Raw genomic sequence first — 27,654 nt, 5'->3', positions numbered from 1 at the left:
CACAGTATTGACTCCAAGATGGAAAGTAAGGGTTTTAAAAAAAAAACTATTTCCACATTATTAATATTTGCATTAGGGTGATCGAGTAAAGTCTACATCCCCAATCATATCCCCATTGAACCATGTGATCAAGCAGATGTTTTTCTTCTGTGTTTCTACTCCCACAGTTCTTTCTCTGAATATGGATAGTGTTCTTTCTCATAAGTTCCTCAGAATTGTCCTGTGTCATTGCATTGCTGCTAGTAGAGAAGTCCATTACATTAGATTTTACCATAGTGTATCAATCTCTGTGTACAATGTTCTTCTGGTTCTGCTCCCTTCGCTCTGCATCAATTCCTGGAAGTCATTCCAGTTCACATGGAATTCGTCTGTCTTTTGCTTTTTAAACCATTGCCTTCTGTTTTTTTTTTTTTTTTAACTCTTGTCTTCTGCCTTAGACTCAATACTAAGTATCATTTCCAAGGCAGAAGAACAGTAAGGGCTAGGCAATTGGGGTCAAGTGACTTGACCAGGGTCACACAGCTTAGAAGTGTCTATGGTTAGATTTGAACCTAGGACCTCCCATTTCCAGGCCTGACTTTCTGTCCACTGAGTCACTTAACTGTCCCTACCTTCTATTTCAGTATCTATTCTTAGACAGAAGAGTGGGAAGAGCTAGGCCAATAGGGTTAAGTGACTTACTCAGGGTCACACAGCTAGAAAGGGTCCTCCCAACACCAAGCCTGATGCTCTATCCTCTGTGCTACCTACTTTTTATATTATTTCATTTTCATAGGCAACCCCGAAGAGGAAATTCCATCTACCAATAAAGATGGGTGACTATTCTACAACTTGTGTTCTTTTTTTTTAACCCTTACCTTATGTCTTAGAATTAAAACCAAATATCAGTTCCAAAGCAGAAGAGTATTAAGGGCTAGGCAATTGGGGTTAAGTGACTTGCCCAGGGTCACAGAGCTAGGAAATGCCTATGTTCAAATTTGAACCCAGGACCTCCTCTCAATCCACTGAGCCACCTAGCTATCCCTGGAAACTTACGTTCTTAAAGAGTTATCTGGGGATTGAGAGGTTAAATAGTCACATACTACTTTAATACAAATGTAAACAGCTGACAAATGGATAAGATCCTCTAACTCCAGGGTCTTTTCTTTTTCATCTATAACATGCTTCCTCCTCTCTTTATTCATAACAGGTGGGTAACTATGGAAGCAAAATGATAAGATGTCAGGCAAAGCTGCAGAGGAATGGAGTCCCTGGGAGAGCTGCACACTGAAAATAGCATAAATGAGAATATGACTTTGTGCAAATTACAGCTTTTGTGGACCCTAGGGTAAATAAAGCAAAGTGACTCTTTAGTGCAGTAGGCAGCGCATTCAGTCTTGTAAGCCAAAGGTCCTCGGTTCCATCCCTGAAAGGGAGACATGGTACAATGGGAGAAGCTTCTAAGGCAAAAGAATCACTTAGCTTTTACACTGGGGTCCATTATTCAGTCTGCAACTGCTAGCCTGAGATTCCCTTCAGGGTGGATTCTCATGGGATCAGGGAACAAGCACAAGCTTTGGAGGTCTCCAACTTACAAGCTATTCCTAAAACCTGAAGTTCATCAGATCTCACTAGGCCACAAGTTTGGGGTTTCTAGATTCCACATCGACACTTGGAACCAATACATAGTATTGATTCTAAGGCAGGAAGGTAAGAGTTTTAAAAAAAATTTGCTTTGGCAGCAGCTGGGTAGCTCAGTGGATTGAGAGCCAGGCCTAGAGACAGGAGGTCCTGGATTCAAATCTGACATCAGACACTTCCTAGCTGTGTAACCCTGGGCAAGTCACTAAACCCCCACTAAACCCTTACCACTCTTCTGCCCTGGAACCAATACATAGTATTGATTCTAAGGTGGGAGGTAAGGGTTTAAAAAAAAAAAGAAAAGAAAAGAAAAGAAAAGAACTTTGGAACTTAGTAGAAAATGGATTGAAACAGCTAGGCAGTACAATGGATAGAGTTCCAGGTCTGGAGTCATGAAAACTTAGTTAGAATCCAGTCTCAGATACTAACTATGTGACTCTGGGCAAGTCACTTTACCCTGTTTTCCTCCATTTCCTTATCTGTAAAATGAACTGGAGAAGGAAATGGCAAACCACTCAGTGTCTTTGCCAAGAAAACCCCAAATGGGGTCACAAAGAGTCAGACACAATTAATCAACTACAACAGAGAATGGGGGGAAGGGAGAACCTAAGAGTGGGAAATCAGTTAGGAAGGTATTGCAATTGCCCAGGAAAGAGATGATGAAGACCTGAAATAAGTTAGTAACTATGAAAGTAAAGAGCTTTGGAAGTAGGAATAAGATGGTTTAGCCACAGAGTAGCTTTTTGGGGTAGGGGAAAGTGAGAAATCAAAGAAAATGCTGAGGTTACAAACCTGAGTGTTTTGAAAGATGGTGGTACTCTGAACCCAAAGAGGAAAGATTTGGGGGGGGGGGGGAAGAACAGACAATTGAGGAAAGATCATGGATTTTGTTTTGAACACATTGAGTTTGAGATGCAGAAAAAAATTCAAAAGTCTAATAGGGAGTGGTGTGGGACTAGTATTTAAGAATTGGGGGCTAAATATATGAAGCAGAGTTCTGGACTGAAAACCAAGGGAAATGACAGTGTAAAGAGAAGAAAGGAATACCCAGAATGGAGCTTTGGGGCAAATATTAGAATTTAGGGGAAGGATCAAAATAATGATCTCACAAAGGATATAAGGAAGGAGGAATCCTATCTGCCCTGTCAAAGAACCCAAGAGAAAAAAATAGGCAATCAGTCAAATGCTGCAAAGAAGTTAAGAAGAATGAGGATTGAGCAAAGACCATCAGATATGGCAAATCAAAGATCACAGATACCTTTAAAGATAACTTTTTAAGAGAACAGTTTCAATTGACTGGGGAGTCAATGATCACTAGGAGATTAGGAACCTGGGAGAAAATGAAAGGATAATGATGCCTTTGAAAGAAAAAAAAAAAAGATAACTTCAAAAGAGAGGGTAGTTTGGGGGAGGGGTGGAGAAGAAAGTACAGAAGCAGCTAAATGGCTCAGTGGATTGACAGTCAGGCCAAGAGATGGAAGGTCCTTTATTCAAATCTGGCCTCTGTCATGTCCTAGCTCTGTGATTGTGGGCAAGTCAGTTAAACCCTATTGCCCAGCCCTTATTGTTCTTTTGCCTTGAAACCAATACATAATATTAATTTGAATTATGGGAGGTAAGGTATTTGTTGTTTTGTTTTTTTTTTTAAGAGATAGTACAATTGCTATTCCTCTAAACCTACTTATTCTTTGCTATTCTCTTTCCCACAAATTTGTGTGTGTGTGTGTGTGTGTGTGTGTGTGTGTGTGTGTGTACATGGCATTATTCATCAGCCTGCAGGGTTTACATCTAGGACTACCTGGGGCAGCCATGAGATGACGAGGAAGAAGGGAAGAGGGAAATTTTGTTTGTGTGATTTATTTGGTTACCTAGTTCAGGCTAGATTATAATGACCCTAAAGGTGCCCAGGCTCATTGTTGGAAATAGCAAGTATTTGACTCTAAAGAGAAGCCAGGGAACTCTATCATTTTGCCTTCCCTATTCTCATATTATTTGGGAGGAATTTAGTTTTCCCAAGTCAAAAGTGAAATTCAAGACATACTAACTATGGAAGTAGAATAATCTTGCCATGACCAAAAAAGACAAATCCTACTTCTAATCACTTGTGAAAAAGTCAAATGTGTCTGTGCTGTCAACAGAGCCAGGTTTGCAAAGATTCTGAACTTGTTCTGTGGCCCTTAAAAGCCTCAATATGCCCTTGTTTTTATTAGGGGAAGACTATAGGGTGTGGTAGAGTCAATTTAAATATCAGTTCTAGAGCAGATTATTAAAAATTTTCAGTGTGAGCAATAAACCTTAAAATCTGCAAACGCTACATATCAATTAAAATACTTGTTTTGTTGTTGATTTTGATAACACTCAAAAAAATAGTAATTAGAGAGATTACATTTAAAAGTGTATAAAATAACTTTTTTTCCTGAATGCTGGTTGTTAAACATTTTACTAGCATACCCCTTACTGCACATAACTGGGTATGGTCCATAACTTTGATTTTTTTTTAGGCTGTAAGTGTAATACTAAATAGTTGAACACAGAACACATACTGAAAGCTGAATAAGTAAGTAAATTAGGTATTTGAATTATACATTCCCCATCGATCCCTTTATTTATCACTACTTATTTTCTTAGATAAGATTTAATTTGAAATGAAAGTTTAAAAAGTTTTAAGCTGTACTAAGACTTTGGGGATACCCTATGTAAGACAAATTGGCTATTATTATGGAATAGTATTTTTTTTCCCAGGCCTTGGTGTGATAAGTTCTTTGGATGCCCCTGTGGAAATTCCCTCCACAGGATGTGGCAAAACTGGAACTCTAATTCATTGCTGATGGAGTTGTAAATTGATCCAACCATTCTGGAAGACAATTTGGAATCATGCTCAAAGGGCTTTAAAAGAATGCCTGCCCTTTGATCCAGCCATACCACTGCTGGATTTGTACCCCAAAGAGATCATAAAGAAAAAGACTTGTACAAAAATATTCATAGCTGTGCTCTTTGTGGTGGCAAAAAATTGGAAAACGAGGGGGTGTCCATCGATTGGGGAATGGATAAATTGTGGTATATGTTGGTAATGGAATATTATTGTGCTGAAAGGAATGAAGAAATGGAGGAATTCCATGTGAACTGGAAAGACCTCCAGGAATTGATGCAGAGTGAAAGGAGCAGATCCAGGAGAACATTGTACACAGAGACTGATATACTGTGGTAAAATTGAACATAATGGATTTCTCTACTAGCAGCAATGCAATGATACAGGACAATTCTGAGGGACTTATGAGAAAGAAAACTATCCACATCCAGAGAAAGAACTGTGGGAGCACAAACACAGAAGAAAAATATATGATTGATCACATGGTTCAATGGGGATATGATTGGGAATGTAGACTCTAAATGATCACTCTATTACAAACATTAATAATAAGGAAATAAGTTTTGATCAATGATACATGTAAAACTCAGTGGAATTGCTCATTGGCTATGGGGGGGGGGAAGAAGGGAGGAAAGAGCATGAATCATGTAACCATGGAAACATATTCTAAATTAATTAAGTTAATTAATTTAAAAAGAAAAAAAAAGAAATTTCCCCTACATATGTAAATCAGTAACTTGCCCGTCATCATATTAGAAGCATGACTTGAATCCAGGCCTTCCAGAGTCCAGGGTTAACTCTATATATGAGGCCTCTCAAGGGTGATGATGGTATTTCTTTAAGAGGGAAGAGACAATTGATTCAAGAACTTATTAACAGGGGGCAGCTGGGTAGCTCAGTGGATTGAGAGCCAGGCCTAGAGACAAGAGGTCCTGGGTTAAAACTTGGCCTCAGATATTTCCTAGCTGTGTGACCTTGGGCAAGTAATTTGACAGCCCCCCCCCCCATTGCCTAGCCCTTACCACTTTTCTGCCTTAGAGCCAATACACAGTAATGACTCCAAGATGGAAGGTAAGGGTTTAAAAAAAAAAAAAAAAGAACTTATTAACAACCTATTCTGCACAGGGTATAGTGCTGGGTAGCAGAGATACAAAAAATAATTGCTTCATCCCTGCTTTCAAGGAGTTTAATAATTTATTCATTTCTATCAAAAGACTGAAGTCATTCTTCCTTTTTTTTAAGTCTTAGAATCAATATTAAGTATAGGTTCCAAGACAGAAGAGCAGTAAGGAGTAGGCAATTGGAGTTAAGTGACTTACCCAAGGTCACACAGCTAGGAAGTGTCTGAAGTCAAATTTGAACCTCATCAACAGATCTGGCTCTCCATCCACTGAGCTACCTACATGCCCCAGACCAAAATCATTCTTAAAGCAGAATAATACTTTCTAGATACAGAGGACTCTAAAGATGTAGAAAGATTAAAATAATAATTTCTGCCTAGGAAAAGCTCACAAATCAGTTAAGGGGATGAGTACAAGTAATGATTTTATTCAGGGAGTCTTGTAAGCAAATACAATACGTTAAACAGCAAAACTAATTTGTTGTTCTAAAGGTATGTTGTAACTTAAAGTTTTCCAGGACAGATGTTTTCTGCTTTCCAAGTGTACAGCTAGGAGTAATTATTTTTCTTTAATTTCCTGATCTTTGACTATCAGATTTTAAGATATTGTATTCCTGCCTCCCTGTGCCCTTCCCCAAATCCTCAAAATTCATCACTACTTTATTATCTTGAAAAAAAATTGACATTTGTAAAAAGGGGGATGTTTAGGAGGATTGGGGTGTAGTGATGGACCAGAAAGTAATGTGTGGAAAGACCCCTCCTCCCTCACAACCACCCCTATTTACTGGGAGACAAAACAGGGATCCCCTTGGGAAATGGGGGACCCCTGAAGAATGTGCCAGAGTAGAGGGTTTGAGGGTATGTTGTCCCCTCAAGGAGAAATGAGTGACACCCCAAATGGATGTTGGTGCCAATCAGAGTACACAGAAACTTCCCCCTACTCCCAGCAGAAGAGTGGAGATTAGCCTGACTCCCTTCACTATCCCTTCCAGTAAGCCTCCCTCCAACTGAAGATCTGATCTAGGAAACATGGGTGTTTATTTCAGGACCAACAAGGATAAGAGAATGGAAATAGGGATTCAGCAGGAAAGGAAATCCCAAAAGTCTGTCACTCTGCCAGGTACCCACCGAGTCTCAGACCCAAAGGTCAGACAGAGTGTTCCCCAAAACAAAGCTTCACTTTCCCAGCCCACTAATTATATTCCTAAAACTATGGTTGTTGTAAATCTAGGTGGGATACTGATGAGCAAAGCCCAAGGCAAATGGGTTTCAGGGAACGGCTCCCCCTAAGGAAGTCCAGAGACCCCCAAACTCTGTTGGCACTGTAGATGATATAAGTGAAACACGGGGAAACAAGATGTCTCAGGAAAAGCAGGTCTTTATAAATCAGGAAAACCCCCACAGGCCACTTCTAAGGATCACAGAGCCAGATTTTTCAACCACCTCCCTCTCTGGCTTCTTCCCACTAAAAGCTGCTGGTCAGGGTTCTCTTTCCCAGAAGTCTCTGCTTTCTTCCAATGGTCACTTCTTCCTCCATGTTCTAATGACAGTTTTGTTCTGTTTTTTTTTTTTTGTTTTTTTTTTTTTTCAAAAATGTCAGGGCTTGCTTTCATTCTTACACATTTAACTAGAGATTAGGCAAGCTTAACCAGGGAAGTCCTGACCTGGGAATCCAGGCAACTTATTGCTTCATGTATATTCAAAGGCTCTGAACACAGAAGTATGTAAGGCCAAACAGGTCTGGTAGGGATATCCAGGAAATAGATCCAAAATAGGGAGATTATCCAAAAGTGCAAGGACAGGCAGAACAAAGGCACCATTAGCTACCCTCTGACCAGAATCCAAGATTCAAGCTATTTATTCAAGCAGAACTAGAGCAAGCAACTAATGAGCAAAGTCCAAAGGAGGAAAGCAATCTACATCAAGCAAATCTGAAAGTCTGCAGAAAAGATCCCAAAACAGAAGAGAATCTAAAGAAATGTCCTCACATGAAGCCAAGGGACAGGGCAGAAAGGCAGAAAGCTGAGGTGACAAAGTAGGCAAGGATTCCAGTCACTGTAGCATGATATTGTTCATTTTACTGGAATTCTGAGGCATTTACATGAATGCCCAGCACCAATAGAGAATCGTACCCTTGAGAGAACTAGTTCAGGAAGTCCATTGTTATTGCTGCCCAGGGATGCAGAAGGGTTAGGAGTTGTTCTAACAATAGTTTCCTAACAGGTCCCCCTTCCTTAGGTACACGTCACAGGAATGAACATACCAGCTGAGATCAAATCTGAGAAGGGATCATCAGAATTCCAGGGCAATTGTGTGAAAAGTCACCAATGAATGGCCTCATGTTTTTCTGCATAACTACAATATTAGCCATTCAGCTATGGGGGAGGGAGGGAAAGAAAATTACTGTCAGGTGAATAGACAGATAGACCTGAGGGGAGTCCTATATCTATTGGACTAGCTCCACAAGGCAGGGTTGTGGGGCTACAGAATTTTCAGGACACAGTATGGCTTGCCTAGGTGGGGAGGAAATCAGCTGCACAGTGGCTTCTGAGACAGTATTTGATTGCTAATAGTAGTGGCATGACACCAAGATGAAGCTTAAATGACCAAACAGCTTCTGTCTTGTACAGTGGAGGTGACTTTGGTGGCCACTTGTAGATAGTGCAGGTTTTATGATGCTACTGGATTGCTGAACCACCTCCACCCTCCCAAAAAGAAAATCATGAGTCAGAATGGTACTTTCCAAACAGGGTTTTTTTGTCAACCATAACATGGGGGCGTGGGGGGGGAGAGTAATGGAAAAACAACCATGTCCAAAGTACTTCAGGGAAAAAAGCACCTTAGTTGTTCCTACTACCCTAATCCCCACCACCTTGGAGTGGCAAAAAAAAAAAAAAAAAAAGGGGGGGGGTGGAGAGGTTATTGAGCCAAGGGCTATGATGAACAGTTGTTTTTTGTTTTGTTTTAATTCCTAAAAAGCATTCTCTGTTGCCTGAGGATACATGAAAAAAACCTTTAGATGCCAGAGGCCCGTGAAGAGGGTAATAGGGAAGAAAAGCAATGGAAAAATCTGCAGAATGAGCCAGCAAATCCCAGGAATTCCTAGAAATAATAGGTGACCCCTATTACAAGTTTCCTTCTCCCTCTTAGGAGTCCACTTTTAATTCTTCACCACAAACTTATTACATACATCAGAAACTCTAGTTCTGCTAGTTCAGACTTTTGATTCTGGAAGTTTCCAAACAACAGAAGCCAAAGGATAAACTTGACCAAAGCAATATTGGGTGGAGTTTTTATCTCCTTAATGTCTTCCACAACTCCCTGATTCAGCAGTTCTTAGAAAATATATTCAGATGGCATGACCACACTTAGAGATCTGATGCTGAGATAAGGTAAGTGGGAATTCTGAGGAAAGAGAGAGGTAGAAATAGCCTTCTATAGAAATAGACCCCTCCCAATACCATTAAGATTCTAGGTTTATAAAAGCTATTCCTAATTAAATTAATGAAGGATATGAGCAATTCTTAAAGGAAAGCTCTTTGTTATAGGGAATTGTTGGGAGTTGGGAGATGTCATATAGGCAACAAAAAACAAAAGATAGTAATGGTTTTTAAAGCTTTGTATGTCTGGTTTACTAACAAAAACCTACTGTCTTATTTACTTTCATAGATCTTGAATAATACTGATAAAGGGTACCACCCCTAATAGCACTGAAGGACTAATAGTTGTGATGAAACCTAGATCTGCTCTTTTTATCCCAAAGAGGTAGAAGATTGGTTAAATTCCCTTTGAAAGCTTCTTCCTCTCCTCCCTCCCCTCAAAAAATGTGGTTCTTTCAGAGACCTGATCAGGAAATAAATAACTCTTGGAGGAAAGGGAGAGGAAGCAAGTGGAGAAGGAAACCAAGATAGTAGATTCTGCTTCATTGATACTCTCTTCTACATACTAAGATGGCACTTGGTCTCTGGTTTTTAAAAAGTGGTTTGACATTCAGGTCTTCACTCATCTTTCATGCAATCCTGTTAAAATTAAGTTAAGCACAGTGAAACTCTATTGATCTAAGAAAAAAAAATTCCTCAGTTATATTGACCAATTCCAAGACCAGTCATAACCACAGGATTTGCCTGACATAAACAATGTGACATACTCATGTTCTATCCCCTCACAAAAATTTCATCTTAAGTCAATGATCCCATCTGGAGGCCTTCTGTGGTCTTCATTAACACTAGCTTTGGTCAGAATTTCTGTGGTAGCTCCACTCATCGAGAGTCCAATAATTTGCAGGATATCCCCTAGTTGAAGAGCTTAGGTGCAGGTTACCTGATGCTCCTGATAGTTCCAAATTAATGGGGAAAGGAACGGAGGAGTGAAAATATCTGTATTTGGAGAGACCAGTTTGGGTTTTGGTTTTCCTAGTGAACTGTATAAACCCTGCCCTTTCCCTCTCCTTTTGGGCCACTGGCTTGTCATATCAGTGCATAACGTCCAGTCATTTCCTAATATAAACATGGTTCCTTTCACAAGGTATTAAGTCAATTCTGACAGTATCATTGTATTGATCAGAAAGCCTAGTCTTTCATGACTAACCACCATTGTAATTCAGTTGTTCAGTTGAGCCCCGCTGAGTTTCACAGGAGGGAAGAGGAAAAAAGGAAAGGAAAGTGGCATAAACTTAGCAGCAGGTCCTCCAAACTAGTTCATCAGCATTTCTGAACCAGCACTCCACTCTAATTTCTTAAGAACACCACTAATTAAATAATGGTAGCTCCTGAAGGATTATCCAGCAGAAATAACTCCACATCACATATGTCTCAAGAAGGGACAGCCCAGTAGGAATCATGGAAAAAGTTAGCTAAGCAGGCTCAGCTGGACACTCTTTTGGATACAGGGCAATCCATAGGCATGATTAGGCAATAAACCCAGGAAAAGTCATGACCTAAAAGATTGCTGTCTTGTAAGGGCAAGAATCTGAAGACACCCACCACTCTCTTCCTCTATGGGGTCATCTACCTAAGATAAGAGCCAAACATTTCTTTGTTCCCATTCTGCAGGGAAACCCAACTTCTCAGAGGTCATGTGGGCTAGCCCCTGCTACCCTCCAGCAGTTTCTGCCCCAGGACTCTCAATAGTGCTTATCAGCACATTTGTTTCCCCTTTGAGGAGGGGTGGAGGACTTTCCAGAAGACCAAAGGCTTTGTGATATTCAAGGCTTTGTGATATTCTCTACAGATTCCACTGGGCCAAGTCCTGTCCCATCCTGAAATGGAGAGAAAAGATTGAAGACAAGAGTTTCCAGTCTAGAAATGGACTGGATGGGGCCAGACATGGGAAGTAGAGTCAGAAGTAGAATGAAAAGCAAACACAGTAAAGTTCATGAAGGTGAGGGGTTACAGAGGAAGAGAAACGAAGGCCAAAATTCTTCTTGGGAAAGTATCTTACATTACCCCCTCCAATTGTTTCATAATGTAAGCTGGGTCTACCAGCTTCATCAACTCAATTCATTCAGCCCCTTACCAACTAGGGAATTCTGCATTTCATTGCAGATTGTCTTAGCCTTCTTAGATTCTAGGGCTGCATATAGGTTTCTCTCTAGAGCTATCAGCTAGAGCACTCTCCATTCTGGGTCCAACCACTTCACCCTCTGCTGTATTCACGAAGTGGCAGGCACTAGAGGATAATAAATAGAGTTTTCGGCTAACTTCTTCCAATTGGACCAGGGGCCGTGAGGAATGAAGTCCCCATTTCATTTTGTATGAGTTGTTCAGTCATTTTTTAGTTGTGTCTGACTCTTTGTGACCCTATTTGGGGTTTTCTTGGCAAAGATATTAGAGTGGTTTGCCATTTCCTTCACCAGCTCATTTTACAGATAAGAAAACTGAGATGGCACTAGATCTCTGGTTTTAGAGAGGTGGCTTGGCTACCAGGTTAAGTGACATGTCCAGAGTCACCCATCTAGTAAGTGTCTGAGTCCTGATTTGAACTCGTCTTCCTGACTCCAGGCCCAACACTCTATTGTGCCACCTAGCTGCCCTAGTGATGTATGAGATGGTTCTCAATTTGCTGCTTGCCATCACCCTCTCTGGCTACATCAGCTTCTCTGCTCAACAGCTATGTCCTCTTGAGAGTGGATGTAAATAGGTATAAATCTAAGCCAAATAACTGCCTGGTACATTTGATCTGGAATCTGGGACATTCTCCTCTCTTCTTCCTCACATTCCATCCTATTCCAGCAGCTGATAGTGGTTTCTAGTAACTTAATAAGTGAAAAAGCAGTACAAACCTATATCTTGCTACATAAAAAGAATATGCTTTGGGATGATTCTTTGAGTGAAGTGAGTTTATTTGAAGCAAGATGTCCTGCCCATTCTTTGTAGCCCTCTGACTATGTGATTGTGCTATAGTTTCTCCTTTTCCTAGGAAAAAGCTTTCTTTTTAAAATAAGTCTGCTAGGGGGCAGCTGGGTGGCTCAGTGGATTGAGAACCAGGCCTAGAAATAGGAGGTCTAGGTTCAAATCTGGCCTCAGACACTTCCCAGCTGTGTGACCCTGGGCAAGTTTAAACCCTTACCTTCCATCTTGGAGCCAATTGGCTCCAAGATGGAAGGTAAGGGTTTAAAATATAATAATAAGTCTGCTAGAATCAGGAAAACAGTATATATACAGTATCAAAAATATTGTATGATGATCAGCTGTGAAGAACTAAACTGCTAAACTGCTCTCAGCAAAGCAAGTTTCCCAGATTTCCACATGGGACTCATGAGGAAAAATGCTATCCACAGCCAAAGAAAGAAATGTTGGAGTCTGACTGAAGACTAAAGCATACTATCTTCCACTTTATTTTCTTCATGAATTTTTTTATTGTATGGGTGATATGTGTCTTCTGTCGCAGCACAAGTAATATGGAAACAGGAAATATATATTGCATGAAAGTATTGGTAAAACCTATATCAAACTATTTACCACCTCAGGAAGGGATGAATAAGGGAAAGATGGAGAGAATGTGAATCCTAAAATGTCAGAAAAAATTGTCAAAAATTATTTCCACATGTAATTGTAAAACATTTAAAAAGTAAAAAAAAATTCATAATCAGTCTGCTAACAGTTTCCTAACTCAATTTCTCAATCCCACCTGCACCAAACAGTGGTAGAAGAGACAACATTGGTTTTCTTGAAACCTTTTTCTTATGCCTTCATCTGGTCATGATGCTTCTTTGCTTAAAATTTTTTGTTGTAAGAAAAGGGACCTATACATAACACAAACATTTATAGCAGTTCTTATGGTGGCAAAGAATGGGAAACTGAGGGGATGCTCATCAATTGGGGCATATGACTGTGATAGAGTACCATTGTACTCTAAGAAATGAAGAGAGGAATTGTTTCAGAAAATATATTGGCAAGACCTATGCCATGGTGGCAAACCTATAGCATGTGTGCCAAAGAGGACATGCAGAGTCCTCTCCATGGGCATTGTCATCCACCAGAATTAGTTACTAGAAAAGCAGAGGGACTCCAGAAGAGCTTTCTTTCCCTTCTCCACTATGCCTGAGGACATTTTTCACTTTACATGCTCCTCTGCCCAGCAACCCAATGGGAATATTTACTTTGTCTCCTGTCTGGGGTAAGGTGGGCAACTCACAGGGAGCAGAGCTAGAGGGGAGCAAAGTGCTCAGGCCAATCCCCTCCCCCTCTCCACACATGCCCAAGAACATGCCTCTCTTCACCTGCCCCCCTGCTCAGAAGCTAAATGGGAGCTCTTTCTCCTTCCCCTATCTGAGATAAGCATTTGGTCTCTGGGTGGGGGGTAACAGGGTACCATACACAGTCTCTAAAAGATTTACCATCACTGACCTATATGAACTAATGCAAAATGAAGTAAGAAGAACCAGGAGATCTGGTGAATAATAATAGCAATGCTTTAAGGATGATCACTTAGCAGAAAAAAAGCTTAAAACATTAATAACTGGTTCCATCACTTCTTGACATATAGAGGGAGAAGAAATGGAAACAGTGTCAGATTTTATGTTCTTGGGCTCAAAGATAACTGCAGACAGCACTGAGGCTCCTTGGAAGGAAAACTATGACTAATTTGGACAGCATACTTAAAAGCAGAGATATCACCTGGCAGAAAAAGGTGCAGTCAAATTTTCCGGTAGCACTGTATGGATGTAAGAGTTGGATGATAAGGACAATAGAGCACCACAAAGCCAATGCCTTTGAAATGTAGTGTTCGTGAAGACTTTTAAAAGTCTCTTAGACAGCAAGGAGACCAAATCAGTCAAAATTTAAAGAAATTTGTTCACACTATTCATTGGGAGATCAAATATTGAAGTCGAAGCTTAAATACTGTGGTCACATAATAAGAAGACAGAGCTCATTGGAAAAGACTTCGATGGTGGGAAAAATGAAAGGCAAAAGGAAAAGACAATGTCAAAAGATAAGATGCATAGGATCCTGGAAACAATGAACATGAACATGAATAAATTTCAAGACATAGTGGAAAATAGAAGGACGTAGAATACTACTAGTTCATGGGATAACAAAGAGTCAGCCACAACTGAACAACTAAACAACAATGATGGTCAACAATGAAAGAGTTGGCTACTCTGATCAATACAATGATCTGAGACAGTTCTAAATTATTCATGATGAGAAGATGATATCCACTTCCAGACAGAGAACTGATAAATTTTAAGTGCAAAATGAAGTATAATTTTCTTGCTTTCTTTATTTTTTTTTGCTTTCTTAAGCAATGTGACTAATATGTTTTTTGCATGATGTCAAATGTATGATTAATTGAAATCACTTCATTTGCACTCTCAGTGGGTGTGGGAGGAGTGTGAAATTTAGAACTCAATATTTTAAAAAGAATGCTTAAAAGTAAATAAAATACTTAAAAAAATTGCTTTCTGTCTTGGAATTAATACTAAGTATTGACTCAAAGACAGAAGAGCAACTAGGCAATTAAGATTAAATGACTTGCTCAGGATCACACAGCAAGGAAGTGTCTTAGGGTCTTAGGTCAGATTTGGACATAGGACCTTTCAACTCCCATCCTAGCACTCTATCCACTGTGCTACCTACTTGCTCCAGTAATATACTTTTTCAAAAATAGGGTCTATAGTGTCTAGAGAGTTTTAGGTTTTACATTTCTCTATTGGTAAGATATAAATATTTAAAGCACATATTATTATTTCACTTTCATCTCAGATTTGCTGTCCTAAACATCTCATTCAAGGTCTATCCATACCTTCTGGACAATGGTTTGATCTTATCCTCCTGGCAGTAGACATATCCTCTAGACCTTTTCAGTACATAAGATAGCCTCCAGAACTAAAATGTCCATCTCAAGGTACATCAGCATTCGATCTTCCATTTCTTTGCCTCTCTTGGTTTTCCCCCACAGTAGGAATGTCCTATTCACCTCTGTCCTTAACTTTTTCTTTTTTAAATATAACCCATCTCTTCTGTCTTAGAATTATTACCAAGTATGGATTCTAAGGCAGAAGAGCAGTAAGGGCTAGGCAATTGAAGTTAAGTGACTCACTCAGGGGTCACACAGAGAGGAAGTGTCTGAGATCAAATTTGAATCCAGGTCCTCCTAACTCCCAGTCTGATGCTCTATCCACTGAACCAACTAGCTGCTCCATTGGAAAATGAGGGGTGTCCATCAATTGGGGAATGGCTGAACAAATTGTGGTATCTGGTGGTGATTGAATACTATTGTGCTGAAAGGAATAATGAATTAGAGGATTTTTCTATGTGAACTAGAAAGACCTCCAGAAATTGATGCAGAGCGAAATGAGCAGATCCAGAACACAGTACACAGAGACTGAAACACTGCAGCACAATCTAATGTAATAGACTTTTCTAACAGCAGCACAATGATCTAGAACAGTCCAGCAGAATTTATGAGAACAAAAGAAAGAATGCTATCCACATCCAGAGAAAGAACTGCGGGAACAGAAACAGAAGAAAAACATAATATCGATTACATGATTCAATGGGGATATAATTGGGGTTTTTACATTAAAAGATCACTCTATTGCAAATATGAATAACTGCTTGTCAACTCTGGGAGGGAAGGGAAGAGAGATGGGCCAAATCATGAATCATGTAACCATGGAAAAATATTCTAGGTGACTTTTTTTTAATACAGAAGATGTTCTAAGTTTTCTGTGTAATTTTGGTCTTTAGACTTCAAACAGAGTTCTAGACTGGAGGATGTACCAAAGAAAGATCACTGAATTTGCTTTCTAACATACACTCAGGTCAGATTTGATGGAACCAGACAGCTTATTTACTAGTTAAGGTCTATGCTATCTTCCAGTTTCTGGATAAAATTCAGAGACAAAGCAAGCTTAGAAAAGAGACCTTGAGGGAGAAAAATTGATTAAGCTAGATTTAGAGATTGAAAATAGGCTGCAGCCAAAACTCAAGAGTTTAGTCACAAGGGTTAATCAGTAATATCTACAAAAACTCCAGCTGATACGAAAATATCCAAGATTTGAAATGCACACAATACTATTTGACAGTCTAAGCCAAAGACAATATAGTGCTTGTTTAGGTCCTAACACTATTTCTGAGTCATACGTGTTCTCTTAGGGAAGATCGAACAGCATCTGTATAGCATGTGATTAAGAAAGCAGGAAAACTAAGCAAAGAATATGCACACTAAGAAAACAGCTGCATTGAAGGGGCTTACAGAAATAAATCTTTTTTCTAAGAAGAACTAGAAGGAAGAAGCAGATTAGCACTGTCAGTAGGTAACTTCCAATGACCTTTGAAGAAAGGGGCTTGAAATCTTGCTGGCATTTTTGTCAGACCTTGTGGTATTTAAGGATTTCTCAAGATGTAGAATCATTTCCCCTTAAATCCATATCTGCTGGAGGCAGCTAGGTGGCTTAGTGGATTGAGAGCCAGGCCTAGAGACATGAGGTCCTAGTTTCAAATCTGGCCTTAGACACTTCCTAGCTGTATGACCCTGGGCAAGTCATTTAACCCCCATTGCCTAGCCCTTACCACTCTTCTGAGCCTTAAGACAGAAGGTAAGGGTTTCAATAAAAAAAATTTTAAAAATAAAAAATAAATCGTATCTGCTATAAAAGTCCATTATCCTATATATATGTACATTTTGTGTCTGTCTGTCTGTGTGTGTGTGTGTGTGTGTGTGTGTATAACTAATATGTCAGAAAAAGAATCATTCTTCCCATAAATGGTAAAAGGATATATATAGGCAGTTTGCAAACAAAAGTTAAAATTATCAGCAATCATGAAAAAATGTTTCAGATCACAAAAAATAAGAGCGTTGACTTGGAAATAACACAGAACTACTGAAGTAGTCAGACAAACCTAGTCTTTATCAGGAATAGGGATAGAGTCCATTGTTTCAACCACCACTCAGAGTCCAGTGCCACATACACTGGGGCCTACACCCTGGGGACTCTGGGAACAGTATCCCTGGGAGAAGGCACTATACTAAATGCTAGCTCCAATGCCAACTCCGCCCTGGGAGAAAACACAGTGCTAACTGCCAATCCTGAAGAGAATCAGAATGTGGTGGGTCTCTTATACCCTCTGGAGAAATTGCTACTGCAAACCCAAAGACAAACCACAAACAGGTTGCAAACCTGTTTGCAGCCAGCCTCAGGGGTATCACCTAGGGGCCAGCTATAACAAACACTTCAAAGGCAAGGAACAAACTCCAGAGGAGACTTTAACATAATAAGGGAAGCCTCTAAAACAAATAAAAGGCACTTAACAGTAACTATGTCCACAAATTCCACCCACGCTAAGGGTTCCCAAACAGCTCTAAAGTCCATAGTTCAACCCAAAAACAGTGGTGCTAGGTACTAGGGTTTCTCAAAGGGCAGAGGTAAATTGAGTCATCCAAATTTCATTGACCGGAGGAATACAAATTCAAAAAAAATCTGAGAGGTTCTACCTCACACCTAAGTAGATCAGCAAGGGTTACCAAAAAGTATGCCAACTGTTTAAAGGAACTGTGAGAGTTGAGTTCCATTGTTGCACCATTAGTGGATCTGTAAACATGGACAATTTGAAATTATATCCAAAAAGTCACAAAAATAAGTGTACCCTTCGACCTGGTACTTCTCTATGAAGCATATACCCTCCAAATGATTAAAGAGGAAGAGACAGGATTCATATACAAAAATATTTATAGCAAAGAACTTGAAACAAAATAGTTATTAATCAATTAGAGAAGTGATGAACAAATTATGATAAATTAATGTAACAAAATGTAATTACACCAAAGAAATAATGAAAGGGATGGACTCAGAAAACTATGGGAAAGTTTGTATGAACCAATACAGAGTAAAGTGAGCAAAACCATGGGAACAATTTGGTTTGGGTTTTTTTTGTTCTTGTTCTGTTTTTAGTTTTTAATTCTTTAAATAGCCATGAGTAGAAACATTCAAATAAAACTGCATGTAAATCCAAGAATTGCCAATTGCTCTATACTGATTTTTTTAAACTTCATAGTTTTAATAAAAGTAAAATAACCATTCATGATTGTCATTCTGAAATAGAGTAAAATGAAGTCCCTGATCCATTAGCAAAGGTAGTAATCCCAGGCTGTAGCAATGGATGGTCAGCAGAACAAGAGGATGGCCCCTCAAGGACGGATAAATCAGGTGTAGGATAAGATACGCAAAGGAATGTCTATCCTCCCTGCTTTATGGTACATCTGGCTTATGTCTGATAAGGCTAATTGCTATGGTCATTCTGCCCGGGTCAGTAAGGCCACATTTCACTTATTGTAAACTTAAAGCTATAACTTTGTATAAGCTCATTTCACCATTTTACCTCTTGTTCGTTTGTAACCCTATAAAAACTGCCTGTTAACTTCACTTTGGGGCAGCTCTCATTAGGAAATTTGCCCTGGCCAATTAGGTACATTATTAATCAGCAGATTAATAAATAAATATTGGTTCCACTAATTTGAACTCCTGGGTGTCTGGACTCACTTTTTGAAGTAACGCACTTCAGTTCATAGGTATAGGATGAAACATATTTTTGCATACAGCTCTTGAGGAAATATCGGTTGGCAATTGATTTATAAAATGCCAAGTTATGAGACATTTCTTTTTTTTCGTGGGTGGGCAAAGGGATCAAGGAAGTCTATCTTTGTTATTTTTTTTTTAATAGAGAGATGAGAGATGCTACAGATGTGAAATATGCTTGAACTTTCAGGTGAGATCACTATATCATCAGTTTTATTTAACTAAACAGTTAAACAAATAAGTTTAAGTATGTTTAAGCGAGTGCACATAATCTGTAAATGTTTGTAATATAAAAAAACAAACTGATAAATTTAAAAATAACAAAGATATTCCTTTCCTTTTTATGTCTCCTAATCTCTTTTCTTTTTTGTTTTTCTTTGCTTTTGCTTCTTTTTTAAAACCAAGTCATATTTTAAGTTTATATATTCAATCATATAAAAAAGTCTGTGCATGAAATTGTAAGCTTTTGGTCTTTATGGTTTGTTAAAAAAAGTGTCATCTTCCCATTTGTTTTTGTCTCCTGTCTGAACCGTTTTTCCATTTCTATGTATTTTTCTGGATTTTATTGTTCATGCTCCCATTTAGTATATTATTAGTTGCTTCTGTTTCACCCTTCAGAAGTCTTCCTAGAATTATTCTGTATCCTTCATATTTCTCCTTCCTCATGCTACTAGAAGAATGCCTGGGAAGTAGTAGATATGACTGCCTTTGGAGTTAAGAAGGAATGGGTTTAAGTGCCTCTTACATATACTAGCAGTCTGATTATACAGAAATCACTTAACCTTTTAAAGCTTTGGTTAGCCTTTTAAGATTCTGAGTTACCTTATTCCACTCAAAATCAGTAAAAATGCCTTAGTACCCTTAACCTAATGAAAATTATCCATCTCAATTATAGGCTTTAGTTTTAATCAATCAAACATAAGTTTTAGATGAAGTGAGAAATATACTTGGAACTGGAGTGATGTTGTACAGGAAGTGTTAAATTAAGGAAATTGGATCATGCTCTCGGGATTGTTTATAAAATACTAAGTTAGTTGAGAATTGAAATTATTTTAGAGACTGGAGTAAGTACAGCATCCTAGAAAGAAACTTTGACAAGGAACCACTTGGTGGAAAGGATAAACCTCAGTTTTGACTTCAGTCTAGGTCTCCTCCCTCTCCAACCCTTTTTGATTGAAGGAATACAAGCTTTGAAGGCTCTGGAGAATTCGGAAATTCTTTGTGTTTTTGCACCTATGTCCTAACAACATCTGTAGATCAATTGATAGCATTATTGGCATTGGGATCTAAAGTCAGAGTGGTTGTAATACTGATAGCTCCATAAAAGGAAGAAGAATAGAGCCCTAAGGAGACATAGTCATCAACTCTGGAACCCTGACTCGTCAGAACATGTGATAGTTGGGGAAATTGCCTCAGAGCATGTGTTACACATGTATCCTGATTTTTATTAGCCATTTTCTAAATTTATGGACATCTACTTTGTTTCCAGTTCTTTATGATAATTATTTTGGTGTATAAAGGGACTTGTTTTTGTTATTGACCTCCTTCAACTATATGCCTAGCACTGGGATCTCTGGATCAAGTGATATGGAATTTTTATAACCTTCCTCACAACAGTCCTGTGAGATATGTAGTATGATTGATGGCTTCTTTTCATTCTTCTTTGCCGCATCATCATTGATTGATATCACATACCCTAACATTGAATGTATTCTCCCAAAACTGAGTCTTGCTCTCTCTTCTTTTTTTCTTTTCCACATTCTCTATCTTGATGATCTCATCAACTCATTTAAGTTTAAGGATGATATCTATGCTGATGGTTACCAGATCTGTACATTGAGCTGAATCCCTGTTCCAAGCTCCAATCATGCATCAACAAATCACCTATGGTTCCATAGGAATCTCAAATTCAGCATGTTCAACACAGAACAACATCCTTTCCCTTTGCATAACAGACTGTCCTACTTGCTCTTTCTCTTCCATGACATTCCATTTCCTTTCTCTGTGGCTGTGTACAGAATATCCCAATTCCTAGAATGTCCTCTCTCTTCACCTCTGCATTTTAAGTTTGTTTTTTTTTATAATAAATTTCAACATAAGTTTTCTGAAGTTATATGATCCATATTTTCTCCCTTCTTTCTTCCCTCCTCACTCCCAGATCTGACAAGCAATTCAATCTGGGTTATACATGTATGATCACACAAAATATTTCCATATTATTCATTTTTGTAAGTGAATAATCTTATAAAACCAAAACCCCAAATCATATACCCAAATAAATAAGTGATAAATCATGTTTTCATCTGCATTTCTACTTCAACCATTCTTTCTCTGGTGGTGACTTTTTCACAAGTCCCTCAGAATTGTTCTGGATTATTGTATGATTGCTAGGAGCAAAGTCTATCACATCTGATCATTCCATAGAATTGTAGTTACTGTGTATAATGTTCTCCCGGTTCTGTTTATTTCACTCTGCATCAGTTCACATGGGTCTTTCCAGCTCTTTCTGAAATCATCCAGTATATCATTCCTTAGAGCACAATAGTATTCCATTACCATCATATGCCACAATTTGTTCAGCTATTCCTCACTTGAGGGACATCCTTTTAGTTTCCAATTCTTCACCACAACAAAAAGAACAGCTATAAATATTTTTGTACAAACAGGTCCTTTCCATGGATCCAATCCAACTTTGTAAAGGACAACATTGTAAAAAACAGTATTGAAAGACTTAGGAACTCTGATCAATCATGATTTGGAAGGCTTCTAACAAAATGTGCTTCCTGCTTTATGACAGAGATAATTAACTGTAGACACACAATAAAACATACTTTTTTCTTTTTTTTTTTTAAACTTATCTTCCATCTTAGTATCAATACTGTGTGTTGGTTCTAAGGCAAAAGAGCAGAAAGAGCTAGGCAATGGGGGTTAAGTGACTTACCCAAGGTCACACAACTATGAAGTGTCTGAGGACAGCAGGAGAACAAGTCATTAAACATTTACCAGCACACCTCTCATCCAAAAATTAAGTGATTTCTACCAAGGCCAACTAACTCAAGTCAGTGCTCTTTCCCCAGGTTCCAGACTGAGTGCCTCAGAAATCAAAAATCAAAAATCAAGCTCCAGATCTCCTAGGTCAAATAGAAAATCTTTCAAGAGATCAGGAAAAGTCACCTCATATACCTTAGAAACTCTGATCAGAATGCATCAGAAAAGATAAAGGTAAGGAAAAGATCTGATTATAGTACAATACTCTGAAAAACAAGAGTGAAGAAAGAAGATGAATTATGCCATAGCCTTTTAGACAGGAAATTGGGCAACAGAAAGAAGCTTTAGTTCTTTTCTGCTTTGTCATCTCTATACTGAACTATTCATTATCATATAAAATGAACTAGATTGATCAAAGGAGATTAGTCACATCTGACTAATGTTTTAAGCAGGATGGTGATACAGGATAGGGCCTGATAGAGAGTTGGCCCAAGGTCCTCTGATGGTATAAGGACCTAAGCTGAGTGGAGGTGAGAAGCCTAGATGAACACCAAGATGTGGTAATGAACACCAGGTCCCACAAGTATTTGAAACTCAGCTAAATATCAACTCCCACCCAACAGTGCCCAGGAATAAGTGATCAAGTGAGAAGCTGTGAATTGGATCATACAGCTTCTCTGAATGCTTATCCTGGATTTTAAGTTGATGGATGCGATTTGACTTTACTTGAGCAATCCCTTTCCCTCAGATCCGAAGGATATGATGAATGATCCTTAGGACAATAATGATATTCACCTAATTAAGCTTTTCGGAATTAATTATAACAAACTTAGGGAAAGGAACAGGGTTGAAGGAAAGAGGTGTTAGGAAAGCTTCACTAAACTACCTATGATCAGGTTTGTCAATCAAAGGCTAATCAGGTTTGAGACTGTCTGCAGAAGAGGTTTCTCCCCTCTGTGGTACCCTGGCCAGGCCAGGCACCTTTGGCCTTAACCAGATTGATTGAGTGTTGATGTTGTTCTTCCTTGATGTTCAAATGATTAATATATAGGACAGCTTTGTCCAGAAGTTGAGGATGTGATAACTATTGGAGCAGAATACAGGTAACCTAAGCAGGTTTAGCCTACCCACCCAACCAACCCAGGTCCCTTTCTCAGGGATGAGAGAGCTTCTTGTTCAAATTTATCCCTTTTATAGTCCTGGCAGTAATTGTTTTTGCCTTCTGGTTCATGGTATCTGAGTTGGTTCTGAATTCTAAACTGTTGAGTGTCAATCATCCTGTTCTCCATTTTCAATAGCAAAATAATATTACACTGGCCAAAATGCTCTCCTGGGATTAAATACTCCTACCCAGCCTTTGGTTCCAATTGATTCCTTTAACTGAAAATCCTGCTATTCAGCTCTTTTTTGTGGTGACAAAGAATTGGAAATTAAGAGGATGTCCATTAATTAGGGAATGGCTGAACAAATTGTGGTACTATTATACTATAAGAAATGAAAAGCAAGATGATTTCAGAAAAAGCTGAAAAGATCTGCAGGAACTGATGCAGCATGAAATAAGCAGAACCAGGAGAACATTAATCATAGTAACAACAATATTGTATGATGACCAACAGTGAAAAATTGGCTATTCTCAGCAATGCAATGATCTGGGACAATTCTTGTGGAGATCTCTTTATCATCTCTGATAATCTGATGACAGTTTAGTTGATAAGGAAATAAGGACAGGACAAGGGAAATGTTTTTTACTTCATGCTTCCAGCTCTGGCTCCAGGAGCATGGAGTTTATTATATATATTTCAAGACTCATTTCACACAAAAGAACCCCTCCCCCCCGGAAACTTTGCAGATGCGCAGAAGTTACAAATTATGTCACATCAAAACACAAAATATTGGCTTCAGAACAGACCAAGGCCAAGGCTGAATTTTTACTAGGTTCTTATCAGAAAGCCAAGTTGGGGAGTATCTTGGCCTTAGCTATAACAGGCAGCAGCATTCCTTGCTGTGTTAACAATGTTAACCCTTTAAATTCAGGTTTGATAGGAACTTAAAGCTTTTCAGTAAGGCCATAATACTTTTCAAGAAGAAATCACAAGGATCACAAAAGGGGTCAAAAGAGGAGTCTCAGATTTTTATCTATTCTCTTATTGGCTTCCCACAAATTCTGAGAGAGTTATGATGAGAAATGCTATCCAATTCCAGAGAAAGAACTATTAGAGCCTGATGGATGTCAATCGAAGCATACTATCTTTTACAACAATGTTTTTGTGGTTTTATTTTGGAATTTTGGTCTTGTATGAGTGTGCTCTTACAACAATGACCAATATGGAAATGTATTTTGCATGATAATAAAGATAAAATTAAAATTAATAAATAAAATAAAATCCTGTTTTTGTTGCTATATTTTGTTTTTTTACTTTACCTCATTTCTGAATATATCATCCCTTCTCAACCATTTGGCTAAGATCAAATGTAGTATCTGAATATATCCCTCTCAACTTCCTTACCCATAAAGCTACCTTTAACAAAGATTTAAACAGAAAGAGGGAAAAACAATTTAGTGAAAATAACCCATACATCAACATTATCTAATAGTATATGCATTATTCCATACTCATAACACTCCACCTATTCAAAGAAAAAGGAACAGTATACTTTTTCAACTTTTCTTTTGAGCCAAGCTTAATCATTTTAATTACAAAGTTGGCAACCAACTTTAGGAGTCTTTGGCTAAAATCAGCATGTGAAAAAACAGACAAAACTTCAGTTCTCCATAATTCCAGTCATTAAACATTTATTGAGTACCTACAATATGCCCAACCATTCTTGGCTTTATGGATACAAACAAAAATAACATAATTATTTTTTCTTTTCTGTTCTTGGAGGAAGTAATGATAAATAATATCTACATATACATCAAATCAAATGAAATAATTAATTATGCAATGTAGTCTCCATGGAGAGGGTATAAGTCTAACCTGAAAAGTAGCTTGTTAATAAGACAGCAGGTAGCCATATCAGGCACAAAGGAAATATAAATTCCATTTTAGTAATATAGTGATAAAGGAGACATGAGACTGAAATGTACATGTATGAGGCAGTGGGGAGCTCTGGTCAGCTTAAAACTTATCTTCTTTAATCTACTCATTTTATAGAGTAAGAAACTGGGGCTGAGAAAGGTTAAGTGACTTCCCCATGGTTACACAATGAGTGGTAGCTCTGAGATGTGAACCCTTCAATATTCAGAGTTTTTTCTACTAAACCAGATATTCCACAGTATAGTATAAATCCTTTATAGCAGTGATTATTTTTTCTTTTTTGCCTTCACATTCCCAGCTCTTTATATGAATACTTTGCTATGTATTCATGCTAAATAACATTTAATTAAATTCAATATTCTAACAGAATCCTACATAAAAATTTTAAATGTATTTTTAACAGAATTGCAAGTTTTTATTTTAAGAAAAATCAGAATTTAGCAGAACCTTTGAAATTCAAACGAAGTAGACAAAATAAATTTAAAACAGGTAAACAACTTGAAGAGCTGCCCAGAAAAGGAGTTGTAAGAAAAGATTTCTCTTGCCAAAAGGACTTTGAGGAAACAAAGACAGACTATGAACTAACTTGCCTATCCAAAAAAACAAACAAACAAATAAATAAATAAAGATAAGACTGACCAAACTCTTCTAGATCATCACCAGTTATACTGGCTTTTATCTTGCCACTGGACTTTGATGACTGTGAAAAAAGAGACTGAGGTGAAGGATTTTGTATAACTGCCTCATTTAAATCCGATTCTAGAACAAGTCAAGATATCACTCTGTGATGTGATTGGTCTTTGAAAGCAAAGGGCAAGGGACTATATATTGAGGGGAAACTAGATGAGGAGGCTAAATTCATCTTCCTGAGTTCAAAACTGTTCTCGGATACTTACTGGCTGTGATTCTGAGAAAGTCACTTAATCCTATTTGCCTCAGTTCCTTATCCGTAAAATGAACTAGAGAAGGAAATGACAAACCATTGCAATATGTTTGCCAAGAAAACCCCAAATGGGATCAAGAAGAGTCAACATGGCTGAAAACAATTGAGCAATAACAGAAAAAAGAGAGGAAGAAGGACTTTAGAATTTCTTGTCATTGAAATGCCACTGTTGAGGGGAATTTAAACCTAGAAGTGGGAGAGGAGGAAAACTTTTGATCTTCAGATTTATCTGGTATAGGCAATGGAAAGTAAAAAAATAAAAGGTTTATACTAGTAAAACTACAAGTAAGTAAAGAGAAGACCACATTAGAGAAGGGGAGAAAGTGACCTGGAAGGTAAGAATACCAGGGAAGACTAAGTAAAATAAATCATAGGAAGAAATAACTAACATAAATTAACCATGTTTTGTTACTAGAAAAAGACAGGGAGGCCGGGGAGCCTAGAAGACAAAAACTAATATAGGTGAATGGAGACTTGGAAGGTAAAGACAAGAGGTTGTTTTCAGATTGTTTCAACCAATACAAATTACAGACTGCTTTTATCATTATTTTAGGAAGTAATTTTTATCTCAGGATTTGATGTAAAGAAAAAGAAACAATCACATGTGAATGAGATAGACTAGAACATAAAACAAATTCCAAAAATTTTTATATAGAAGTACCATAGATAATGAAATAACATTAAAATATATGCACTAGGGGAGCAGCTGGGTAGCTCAGTGGAGTGAGAGTCAGGCCTAGAGACAGGAGGTCCTAGGTTCAAACCCGGCCTCAGCCACTTCCCAGCTGTGTGACCCTGGGCAAGTCACTTGACCCCCATTGCCCACCCTTACCAATCTTCCACCTATGAGACAATACACCGAAGTACAAGGGTTAAAAATTAAAAATAAAATAAAATAAAATAAAATATATGCACTAAATGACACCATATCCAAGTAATTAAAAGGATAATGAACGATTAAAAAAAACAGATAGTAAGACAAGAAAAAATATTGATGGCTTCATTGTGTCTTTTTTACATTTAGATAAATTTAATAGAATAATAAACAATAAATAAATTTAGAATAAAAAATTGGGGAAAACTGGATATTATTTGATCAGTCTGGCAATTATTGAATGGTAATATTGAGTACTTATATTTCTATATCACATAGCACTTCCACAAAATTGACTATGTCCTAGGTTGAAAGAATTATAAATAAATGCAGAAGGGGAATAATACTAAATATGTATTGTTCTCATTCAGGAACTGTAAATTATTTACATTAATTAATAGTGATTTGAAGCAATTTTTCATGTCTATTAAGAATTCAGTTTTCATCAACAAGCAAACCAACAAAAACCACATGATTATCTCAATAGATGCTGAAAAAGCTTTTGACGAAATACAACACCCATTCCTACTGAAAACACGATAAAGTTTAGGAATAGAAGGGCCTCTCCTAAAAATAATAAATGGTATATATCTAAAACCATCAACAAACATAATCTGCAATGGCTATAAATTAGAAGCATTCCCAATAAGATCAGGAGTGAAACAAGGATGCCCATTGTCACCTCTATTATTTAACATTGTACTGGAAACACTAGCAGTAGCAATTAAGAGAAGAAAAAGAAATTGAAGGTATTAAAATAGGCAATGAGGAGAGCAAGCTATCACTCTTTGCAGATGATATGATGGTCTACTTAAAAAAATCCTAGAAAATCAACTAAAAAGTTAGTGGAAATAATCAACAGCTTTAGCAAAGTTGCAGGATACAAAATAAATGCACACAAATCATTAGCATTTCTATATATCTCCAACACATCACAAAAGGAAGAGTTAGAAAGAGAAATTCCATTTAAAATCACCCTAGACAATATAAAATACTTACGAATACATCTGCCAAGACAAAGACAAGAATTATACCAACACAACTACGAAACCCTTTCTACCCAATTAAAACTAGATCTAAACAATTAGAAAAACATTGAATGCTCATGGGTAGGAGGAGCTAACACAATAAAAATGACCATCCTACCCAAATTAATTTACCTATTTAGTGCTATATCTATC

This window comes from Gracilinanus agilis, chromosome 3, assembly GCF_016433145.1.
Source record: "Gracilinanus agilis isolate LMUSP501 chromosome 3, AgileGrace, whole genome shotgun sequence".
NCBI lineage: Eukaryota > Metazoa > Chordata > Mammalia > Didelphimorphia > Didelphidae > Gracilinanus > Gracilinanus agilis.
This window is presented reverse-complemented; position numbering follows the sequence as displayed.